Source organism: Salvelinus alpinus, chromosome 27 (genome assembly GCF_045679555.1).
Source record: "Salvelinus alpinus chromosome 27, SLU_Salpinus.1, whole genome shotgun sequence".
NCBI lineage: Eukaryota > Metazoa > Chordata > Actinopteri > Salmoniformes > Salmonidae > Salvelinus > Salvelinus alpinus.
Genome location: NC_092112.1, coordinates 20998831 through 21011850, shown reverse-complemented (window position 1 = coordinate 21011850; position 13020 = coordinate 20998831).

Below are 13020 nucleotides of genomic sequence, written 5' to 3'. Positions count from 1 at the left end.
ATACGAACATGTTTTCTATAAAATGTAGAGGCATACGAACATGTTTTCTATAAAATGTAGAGGCATACGAACATGTTTTCTATAAAATGTAGAGGCATACGAACATGTTTTCTATAAAATGTAGAGGCATACGAACATGTTTTCTATAAAATGTAGAGGCATACGAACATGTTTTCTATAAAATGTAGAGGCATACGAACATGTTTTCTATAAAATGTAGAGGCATACGAACATGTTTTCTATAAAATGTAGAGGCATACGAACATGTTTTCTATAAAATGTAGAGGCATACGAACATGTTTTCTATAAAATGTAGAGGCATACGAACATGTTTTCTATAAAATGTAGAGGCATACGAACATGTTTTCTATAAAATGTAGAGGCATACGAACATGTTTTCTATAAAATGTAGAGGCATACGAACATGTTTTCTATCAAATGTAGAGGCATACGAACATGTTTTCTATAAAATGTAGAGGCATACGAACATGTTTTCTATAAAATGTAGAGGCATACGAACATGTTTTCTATCAAATGTAGAGGCATACGAACATGTTTTCTATAAAATGTAGAGGCATACGAACATGTTTTCTATCAAATGTAGAGGCATACGAACATGTTTTCTATAAAATAAAGAGGCATACGAACATGTTTTCTATAAAATGTAGAGGCATACGAACATGTTTTCTATAAAATGTAGAGGCATACGAACATGTTTTCTATAAAATGTAGAGGCATACGAACATGTTTTCTATAAAATGTAGAGGCATACGAACATGTTTTCTATAAAATGTAGAGGCATACGAACATGTTTTCTATAAAATGTAGAGGCATACGAACATGTTTTCTATAAAATGTAGAGGCATACGAACATGTTTTCTATAAAATGTAGAGGCATACGAACATGTTTTCTATAAAATGTAGAGGCATACGAACATGTTTTCTATAAAATGTAGAGGCATACGAACATGTTTTCTATAAAATGTAGAGGCATACGAACATGTTTTCTATAAAATGTAGAGGCATACGAACATGTTTTCTATCAAATGTAGAGGCATACGAACATGTTTTCTATCAAATGTAGAGGCATACGAACATGTTTTCTATCAAATGTAGAGGCATACGAACATGTTTTCTATAAAATAAAGAGGCATACGAACATGTTTTCTATAAAATGTAGAGGCATACGAACATGTTTTCTATAAAATGTAGAGGCATACGAACATGTTTTCTATAAAATGTAGAGGCATACGAACATGTTTTCTATAAAATGTAGAGGCATACGAACATGTTTTCTATAAAATGTAGAGGCATACGAACATGTTTTCTATAAAATGTAGAGGCATACGAACATGTTTTCTATAAAATGTAGAGGCATACGAACATGTTTTCTATAAAATGTAGAGGCATACGAACATGTTTTCTATAAAATGTAGAGGCATACGAACATGTTTTCTATAAAATGTAGAGGCATACGAACATGTTTTCTATAAAATGTAGAGGCATACGAACATGTTTTCTATAAAATGTAGAGGCATACGAACATGTTTTCTATAAAATGTAGAGGCATACGAACATGTTTTCTATAAAATGTAGAGGCATACGAACATGTTTTCTATAAAATGTAGAGGCATACGAACATGTTTTCTATAAAATGTAGAGGCATACGAACATGTTTTCTATAAAATGTAGAGGCATACGAACATGTTTTCTATCAAATGTAGAGGCATACGAACATGTTTTCTATAAAATGTAGAGGCATACGAACATGTTTTCTATAAAATGTAGAGGCATACGAACATGTTTTCTATAAAATGTAGAGGCATACGAACATGTTTTCTATAAAATAAAGAGGCATACGAACATGTTTTCTATAAAATGTAGAGGCATACGAACATGTTTTCTATAAAATGTAGAGGCATACGAACATGTTTTCTATAAAATGTAGAGGCATACGAACATGTTTTCTATAAAATGTAGAGGCATACGAACATGTTTTCTATAAAATGTAGAGGCATACGAACATGTTTTCTATAAAATGTAGAGGCATACGAACATGTTTTCTATAAAATGTAGAGGCATACGAACATGTTTTCTATAAAATGTAGAGGCATACGAACATGTTTTCTATCAAATGTAGAGGCATACGAACATGTTTTCTATAAAATGTAGAGGCATACGAACATGTTTTCTATAAAATAAAGAGGCATACGAACATGTTTTCTATAAAATGTAGAGGCATACGAACATGTTTTCTATAAAATGTAGAGGCATACGAACATGTTTTCTATAAAATAAAGAGGCATACGAACATGTTTTCTATAAAATGTAGAGGCATACGAACATGTTTTCTATAAAATGTAGAGGCATACGAACATGTTTTCTATAAAATGTAGAGGCATACGAACATGTTTTCTATAAAATGTAGAGGCATACGAACATGTTTTCTATAAAATGTAGAGGCATACGAACATGTTTTCTATAAAATGTAGAGGCATACGAACATGTTTTCTATAAAATGTAGAGGCATACGAACATGTTTTCTATAAAATGTAGAGGCATACGAACATGTTTTCTATAAAATGTAGAGGCATACGAACATGTTTTCTATAAAATGTAGAGGCATACGAACATGTTTTCTATAAAATGTAGAGGCATACGAACATGTTTTCTATAAAATGTAGAGGCATACGAACATGTTTTCTATAAAATGTAGAGGCATACGAACATGTTTTCTATAAAATGTAGAGGCATACGAACATGTTTTCTATAAAATGTAGAGGCATACGAACATGTTTTCTATAAAATGTAGAGGCATACGAACATGTTTTCTATAAAATGTAGAGGCATACGAACATGTTTTCTATAAAATGTAGAGGCATACGAACATGTTTTCTATAAAATGTAGAGGCATACGAACATGTTTTCTATAAAATGTAGAGGCATACGAACATGTTTTCTATAAAATGTAGAGGCATACGAACATGTTTTCTATAAAATGTAGAGGCATACGAACATGTTTTCTATAAAATGTAGAGGCATACGAACATGTTTTCTATAAAATGTAGAGGCATACGAACATGTTTTCTATAAAATAAAGAGGCATACGAACATGTTTTCTATAAAATGTAGAGGCATACGAACATGTTTTCTATAAAATGTAGAGGCATACGAACATGTTTTCTATAAAATGTAGAGGCATACGAACATGTTTTCTATAAAATGTAGAGGCATACGAACATGTTTTCTATAAAATGTAGAGGCATACGAACATGTTTTCTATAAAATGTAGAGGCATACGAACATGTTTTCTATAAAATGTAGAGGCATACGAACATGTTTTCTATAAAATGTAGAGGCATACGAACATGTTTTCTATAAAATGTAGAGGCATACGAACATGTTTTCTATAAAATGTAGAGGCATACGAACATGTTTTCTATAAAATGTAGAGGCATACGAACATGTTTTCTATAAAATGTAGAGGCATACGAACATGTTTTCTATAAAATGTAGAGGCATACGAACATGTTTTCTATAAAATGTAGAGGCATACGAACATGTTTTCTATAAAATGTAGAGGCATACGAACATGTTTTCTATAAAATGTAGAGGCATACGAACATGTTTTCTATCAAATGTAGAGGCATACGAACATGTTTTCTATCAAATGTAGAGGCATACGAACATGTTTTCTATAAAATGTAGAGGCATACGAACATGTTTTCTATAAAATGTAGAGGCATACGAACATGTTTTCTATAAAATGTAGAGGCATACGAACATGTTTTCTATAAAATGTAGAGGCATACGAACATGTTTTCTATAAAATGTAGAGGCATACGAACATGTTTTCTATAAAATGTAGAGGCATACGAACATGTTTTCTATAAAATGTAGAGGCATACGAACATGTTTTCTATAAAATGTAGAGGCATACGAACATGTTTTCTATAAAATGTAGAGGCATACGAACATGTTTTCTATAAAATGTAGAGGCATACGAACATGTTTTCTATAAAATGTAGAGGCATAGGAACATGTTTTCTATAAAATGTAGAGGCATAGGAACATGTTTTCTATAAAATGTAGAGGCATACGAACATGTTTTCTATCAAATGTAGAGGCATACGAACATGTTTTCTATAAAATAAAGAGGCATACGAACATGTTTTCTATAAAATGTAGAGGCATACGAACATGTTTTCTATAAAATGTAGAGGCATACGAACATGTTTTCTATAAAATGTAGAGGCATACGAACATGTTTTCTATAAAATGTAGAGGCATACGAACATGTTTTCTATAAAATGTAGAGGCATACGAACATGTTTTCTATAAAATGTAGAGGCATACGAACATGTTTTCTATAAAATGTAGAGGCATACGAACATGTTTTCTATAAAATGTAGAGGCATACGAACATGTTTTCTATAAAATGTAGAGGCATACGAACATGTTTTCTATAAAATGTAGAGGCATACGAACATGTTTTGTATAAAATGTAGAGGCATACGAACATGTTTTCTATAAAATGTAGAGGCATACGAACATGTTTTCTATAAAATGTAGAGGCATACGAACATGTTTTCTATAAAATGTAGAGGCATACGAACATGTTTTCTATAAAATGTAGAGGCATACGAACATGTTTTCTATAAAATGTAGAGGCATACGAACATGTTTTCTATAAAATGTAGAGGCATACGAACATGTTTTCTATAAAATGTAGAGGCATACGAACATGTTTTCTATAAAATGTAGAGGCATACGAACATGTTTTCTATAAAATGTAGAGGCATACGAACATGTTTTCTATAAAATGTAGAGGCATACGAACATGTTTTGTATAAAATGTAGAGGCATACGAACATGTTTTGTATAAAATGTAGAGGCATACGAACATGTTTTCTATAAAATGTAGAGGCATACGAACATGTTTTCTATAAAATGTAGAGGGATACGAACATGTTTTCTATAAAATGTAGAGACATACGAACATGTTTTCTATAAAATGTAGAGGCATACGAACATGTTTTCTATAAAATGTAGAGGCATACGAACATGTTTTCTATAAAATGTAGAGGCATACACACATGTTTTCTATAAAATGTAGAGGCATACGAACATGTTTTCTATAAAATGTAGAGGCATACGAACATGTTTTCTATAAAATGTAGAGGCATACGAACATGTTTTCTATAAAATGTAGAGGCATACGAACATGTTTTCTATAAAATGTAGAGGCATACGAACATGTTTTCTATAAAATGTAGAGGCATACGAACATGTTTTCTATAAAATGTAGAGGCATACGAACATGTTTTCTATAAAATGTAGAGGCATACGAACATGTTTTCTATAAAATGTAGAGGCATACGAACATGTTTTCTATAAAATGTAGAGGCATACGAACATGTTTTCTATAAAATGTAGAGGCATACGAACATGTTTTCTATAAAATGTAGAGGCATACGAACATGTTTTCTATCAAATGTAGAGGGATACGAACATGTTTTCTATAAAATGTAGAGGCATACGAACATGTTTTCTATAAAATGTAGAGGCATACGAACATGTTTTCTATAAAATGTAGAGGCATACGAACATGTTTTCTATCAAATGTAGAGGCATACGAACATGTTTTCTATAAAATAAAGAGGCATACGAACATGTTTTCTATAAAATGTAGAGGCATACGAACATGTTTTCTATAAAATGTAGAGGCATACGAACATGTTTTCTATAAAATGTAGAGGCATACGAACATGTTTTCTATAAAATGTAGAGGCATACGAACATGTTTTCTATAAAATGTAGAGGCATACGAACATGTTTTCTATAAAATGTAGAGGCATACGAACATGTTTTCTATAAAATGTAGAGGCATACGAACATGTTTTCTATAAAATGTAGAGGCATACGAACATGTTTTCTATAAAATGTAGAGGCATACGAACATGTTTTCTATAAAATGTAGAAGCATACGAACATGTTTTCTATAAAATGTAGAGGCATACGAACATGTTTTGTATAAAATGTAGAGGCATAAGAACATGTTTTGTATAAAATGTAGAGGCATAAGAACATGTTTTCTATAAAATGTAGAGGCATACGAACATGTTTTCTATAAAATGTAGAGGCATACGAACATGTTTTCTATAAAATGTAGAGGCATACGAACATGTTTTCTATAAAATGTAGAGGCATACGAACATGTTTTCTATAAAATGTAGAGGCATACGAACATGTTTTCTATAAAATGTAGAGGCATACGAACATGTTTTCTATAAAATGTAGAGGCATACGAACATGTTTTCTATAAAATGTAGAGGCATACGAACATGTTTTCTATAAAATGTAGAGGCATACGAACATGTTTTCTATAAAATGTAGAGGCATACGAACATGTTTTCTATAAAATGTAGAGGCATACGAACATGTTTTCTATAAAATGTAGAGGCATACGAACATGTTTTCTATAAAATGTAGAGGCATACGAACATGTTTTCTATAAAATGTAGAGGCATACGAACATGTTTTCTATAAAATGTAGAGGCATACGAACATGTTTTCTATAAAATGTAGAGGCATACGAACATGTTTTCTATAAAATGTAGAGGCATACGAACATGTTTTCTATAAAATGTAGAGGCATACGAACATGTTTTCTATAAAATAAAGAGGCATACGAACATGTTTTCTATAAAATAAAGAGGCATACGAACATGTTTTCTATAAAATAAAGAGGCATACGAACATGTTTTCTATAAAATAAAGAGGCATACGAACATGTTTTCTATAAAATGTAGAGGCATACGAACATGTTTTCTATAAAATGTAGAGGCATACGAACATGTTTTCTATAAAATGTAGAGGCATACGAACATGTTTTCTATAAAATGTAGAGGGATACGAACATGTTTTCTATAAAATGTAGAGGGATACGAACATGTTTTCTATAAAATGTAGAGGCATACGAACATGTTTTCTATAAAATGTAGAGGCATACGAACATGTTTTCTATAAAATGTAGAGGCATACGAACATGTTTTCTATAAAATGTAGAGGCATACGAACATGTTTTCTATAAAATGTAGAGGCATACGAACATGTTTTCTATAAAATGTAGAGGCATACGAACATGTTTTCTATAAAATGTAGAGGCATACGAACATGTTTTCTATAAAATGTAGAGGCATACGAACATGTTTTCTATAAAATGTAGAGGCATACGAACATGTTTTCTATAAAATAAAGAGGCATACGAACATGTTTTCTATAAAATGTAGAGGCATACGAACATGTTTTCTATAAAATGTAGAGGCATACGAACATGTTTTCTATAAAATGTAGAGGCATACGAACATGTTTTCTATAAAATGTAGAGGCATACGAACATGTTTTCTATAAAATGTAGAGGCATACGAACATGTTTTCTATAAAATGTAGAGGCATACGAACATGTTTTCTATAAAATGTAGAGGCATACGAACATGTTTTCTATCAAATGTAGAGGCATACGAACATGTTTTCTATCAAATGTAGAGGCATACGAACATGTTTTCTATAAAATAAAGAGGCATACGAACATGTTTTCTATAAAATGTAGAGGCATACGAACATGTTTTCTATAAAATGTAGAGGCATACGAACATGTTTTCTATAAAATGTAGAGGCATACGAACATGTTTTCTATAAAATGTAGAGGCATACGAACATGTTTTCTATAAAATGTAGAGGCATACGAACATGTTTTCTATAAAATGTAGAGGCATACGAACATGTTTTCTATAAAATGTAGAGGCATACGAACATGTTTTCTATAAAATGTAGAGGCATACGAACATGTTTTCTATAAAATAAAGAGGCATACGAACATGTTTTCTATAAAATAAAGAGGCATACGAACATGTTTTCTATAAAATAAAGAGGCATACGAACATGTTTTCTATAAAATAAAGAGGCATACGAACATGTTTTCTATAAAATGTAGAGGCATACGAACATGTTTTCTATAAAATGTAGAGGCATACGAACATGTTTTCTATAAAATGTAGAGGCATACGAACATGTTTTCTATAAAATGTAGAGGCATACGAACATGTTTTCTATCAAATGTAGAGGCATACGAACATGTTTTCTATCAAATGTAGAGGCATACGAACATGTTTTCTATAAAATGTAGAGGCATACGAACATGTTTTCTATAAAATGTAGAGGCATACGAACATGTTTTCTATAAAATGTAGAGGCATACGAACATGTTTTCTATAAAATGTAGAGGCATACGAACATGTTTTCTATAAAATGAAGAGGCATACGAACATGTTTTCTATAAAATGTAGAGGCATACGAACATGTTTTCTATAAAATGTAGAGGCATACGAACATGTTTTCTATAAAATGTAGAGGCATACGAACATGTTTTCTATAAAATGTAGAGGCATACGAACATGTTTTCTATAAAATGTAGAGGCATACGAACATGTTTTCTATCAAATGTAGAGGCATACGAACATGTTTTCTATCAAATGTAGAGGCATACGAACATGTTTTCTATAAAATGTAGAGGCATACGAACATGTTTTCTATAAAATGTAGAGGCATACGAACATGTTTTCTATAAAATGTAGAGGCATACGAACATGTTTTCTATAAAATGTAGAGGCATACGAACATGTTTTCTATAAAATGTAGAGGCATACGAACATGTTTTCTATAAAATGTAGAGGCATACGAACATGTTTTCTATAAAATGTAGAGGCATACGAACATGTTTTCTATAAAATGTAGAGGCATACGAACATGTTTTCTATAAAATAAAGAGGCATACGAACATGTTTTCTATAAAATAAAGAGGCATACGAACATGTTTTCTATAAAATAAAGAGGCATACGAACATGTTTTCTATAAAATAAAGAGGCATACGAACATGTTTTCTATAAAATGTAGAGGCATACGAACATGTTTTCTATCAAATGTAGAGGCATACGAACATGTTTTCTATCAAATGTAGAGGCATACGAACATGTTTTCTATCAAATGTAGAGGCATACGAACATGTTTTCTATCAAATGTAGAGGCATACGAACATGTTTTCTATCAAATGTAGAGGCATACGAACATGTTTTCTATAAAATGTAGAGGCATACGAACATGTTTTCTATAAAATGTAGAGGCATACGAACATGTTTTCTATAAAATGTAGAGGCATACGAACATGTTTTCTATAAAATAAAGAGGCATACGAACATGTTTTCTATAAAATAAAGAGGCATACGAACATGTTTTCTATAAAATGTAGAGGGATACGAACATGTTTTCTATAAAATGTAGAGGGATACGAACATGTTTTCTATAAAATGTAGAGGCATACGAACATGTTTTCTATCAAATGTAGAGGCATACGAACATGTTTTCTATAAAATGTAGAGGCATACGAACATGTTTTCTATCAAATGTAGAGGCATACGAACATGTTTTCTATCAAATGTAGAGGCATACGAACATGTTTTCTATAAAATGTAGAGGCATACGAACATGTTTTCTATAAAATGTAGAGGCATACGAACATGTTTTCTATAAAATGTAGAGGCATACGAACATGTTTTCTATAAAATGTAGAGGCATACGAACATGTTTTCTATAAAATGTAGAGGCATACGAACATGTTTTCTATAAAATGTAGAGGCATACGAACATGTTTTCTATAAAATGTAGAGGCATACGAACATGTTTTCTATAAAATGTAGAGGCATACGAACATGTTTTCTATCAAATGTAGAGGCATACGAACATGTTTTCTATCAAATGTAGAGGCATACGAACATGTTTTCTATAAAATGTAGAGGCATACGAACATGTTTTCTATAAAATGTAGAGGCATACGAACATGTTTTCTATAAAATGTAGAGGCATACGAACATGTTTTCTATAAAATGTAGAGGCATACGAACATGTTTTCTATAAAATGTAGAGGCATACGAACATGTTTTCTATAAAATGTAGAGGCATACGAACATGTTTTCTATAAAATGTAGAGGCATACGAACATGTTTTCTATAAAATAAAGAGGCATACGAACATGTTTTCTATAAAATAAAGAGGCATACGAACATGTTTTCTATAAAATGTAGAGGCATACGAACATGTTTTCTATAAAATGTAGAGGGATACGAACATGTTTTCTATAAAATGTAGAGGGATACGAACATGTTTTCTATAAAATGTAGAGGCATACGAACATGTTTTCTATAAAATGTAGAGGCATACGAACATGTTTTCTATCAAATGTAGAGGCATACGAACATGTTTTCTATCAAATGTAGAGGCATACGAACATGTTTTCTATAAAATGTAGAGGCATACGAACATGTTTTCTATAAAATGTAGAGGCATACGAACATGTTTTCTATAAAATGTAGAGGCATACGAACATGTTTTCTATAAAATGTAGAGGCATACGAACATGTTTTCTATAAAATGTAGAGGCATACGAACATGTTTTCTATAAAATGTAGAGGCATACGAACATGTTTTCTATAAAATGTAGAGGCATACGAACATGTTTTCTATAAAATAAAGAGGCATACGAACATGTTTTCTATAAAATAAAGAGGCATACGAACATGTTTTCTATAAAATGTAGAGGCATACGAACATGTTTTCTATAAAATGTAGAGGGATACGAACATGTTTTCTATAAAATGTAGAGGCATACGAACATGTTTTCTATAAAATGTAGAGGGATACGAACATGTTTTCTATAAAATGTAGAGGCATACGAACATGTTTTCTATAAAATGTAGAGGCATACGAACATGTTTTCTATAAAATAAAGAGGCATACGAACATGTTTTCTATAAAATGTAGAGGCATACGAACATGTTTTCTATAAAATGTAGAGGCATACGAACATGTTTTCTATAAAATGTAGAGGCATACGAACATGTTTTCTATAAAATGTAGAGGCATACGAACATGTTTTCTATAAAATGTAGAGGCATACGAACATGTTTTCTATCAAATGTAGAGGCATACGAACATGTTTTCTATAAAATGTAGAGGCATACGAACATGTTTTCTATAAAATGTAGAGGCATACGAACATGTTTTCTATAAAATGTAGAGGCATACGAACATGTTTTCTATAAAATGTAGAGGCATACGAACATGTTTTCTATAAAATGTAGAGGCATACGAACATGTTTTCTATAAAATGTAGAGGCATACGAACATGTTTTCTATAAAATGTAGAGGCATACGAACATGTTTTCTATAAAATGTAGAGGCATACGAACATGTTTTCTATAAAATAAAGAGGCATACGAACATGTTTTCTATAAAATAAAGAGGCATACGAACATGTTTTCTATAAAATAAAGAGGCATACGAACATGTTTTCTATAAAATGTAGAGGCATACGAACATGTTTTCTATAAAATGTAGAGGGATACGAACATGTTTTCTATAAAATGTAGAGGGATACGAACATGTTTTCTATAAAATGTAGAGGCATACGAACATGTTTTCTATAAAATGTAGAGGCATACGAACATGTTTTCTATCAAATGTAGAGGCATACGAACATGTTTTCTATCAAATGTAGAGGCATACGAACATGTTTTCTATAAAATGTAGAGGCATACGAACATGTTTTCTATAAAATGTAGAGGCATACGAACATGTTTTCTATAAAATGTAGAGGCATACGAACATGTTTTCTATAAAATGTAGAGGCATACGAACATGTTTTCTATAAAATGTAGAGGCATACGAACATGTTTTCTATAAAATGTAGAGGCATACGAACATGTTTTCTATAAAATAAAGAGGCATACGAACATGTTTTCTATAAAATAAAGAGGCATACGAACATGTTTTCTATAAAATGTAGAGGCATACGAACATGTTTTCTATAAAATGTAGAGGGATACGAACATGTTTTCTATAAAATGTAGAGGCATACGAACATGTTTTCTATAAAATGTAGAGGGATACGAACATGTTTTCTATAAAATGTAGAGGCATACGAACATGTTTTCTATAAAATGTAGAGGCATACGAACATGTTTTCTATAAAATGTAGAGGCATACGAACATGTTTTCTATAAAATGTAGAGGCATACGAACATGTTTTCTATAAAATGTAGAGGCATACGAACATGTTTTCTATAAAATGTAGAGGGATACGAACATGTTTTCTATAAAATGTAGAGGGATACGAACATGTTTTCTATAAAATGTAGAGGCATACGAACATGTTTTCTATCAAATGTAGAGGCATACGAACATGTTTTCTATCAAATGTAGAGGCATACGAACATGTTTTCTATCAAATGTAGAGGCATACGAACATGTTTTCTATCAAATGTAGAGGCATACGAACATGTTTTCTATAAAATGTAGAGGCATACGAACATGTTTTCTATAAAATGTAGAGGCATACGAACATGTTTTCTATAAAATGTAGAGGCATACGAACATGTTTTCTATAAAATGTAGAGGCATACGAACATGTTTTCTATAAAATGTAGAGGCATACGAACATGTTTTCTATAAAATGTAGAGGCATACGAACATGTTTTCTATAAAATGTAGAGGCATACGAACATGTTTTCTATAAAATGTAGAGGCATACGAACATGTTTTCTATAAAATGTAGAGGCATACGAACATGTTTTCTATAAAATGTAGAGGCATACGAACATGTTTTCTATAAAATGTAGAGGCATACGAACATGTTTTCTATAAAATGTAGAGGCATACGAACATGTTTTCTATAAAATGTAGAGGCATAGGAACATGTTTTCTATAAAATGTAGAGGCATACGAACATGTTTTCTATAAAATGTAGAGGCATACGAACATGTTTTCTATAAAATGTAGAGGCATACGAACATGTTTTCTATAAAATGTAGAGGCATACGAACATGTTTTCTATAAAATGTAGAGGCATACGAACATGTTTTCTATAAAATGTAGAGGCATACGAACATGTTTTCTATAAAATGTAG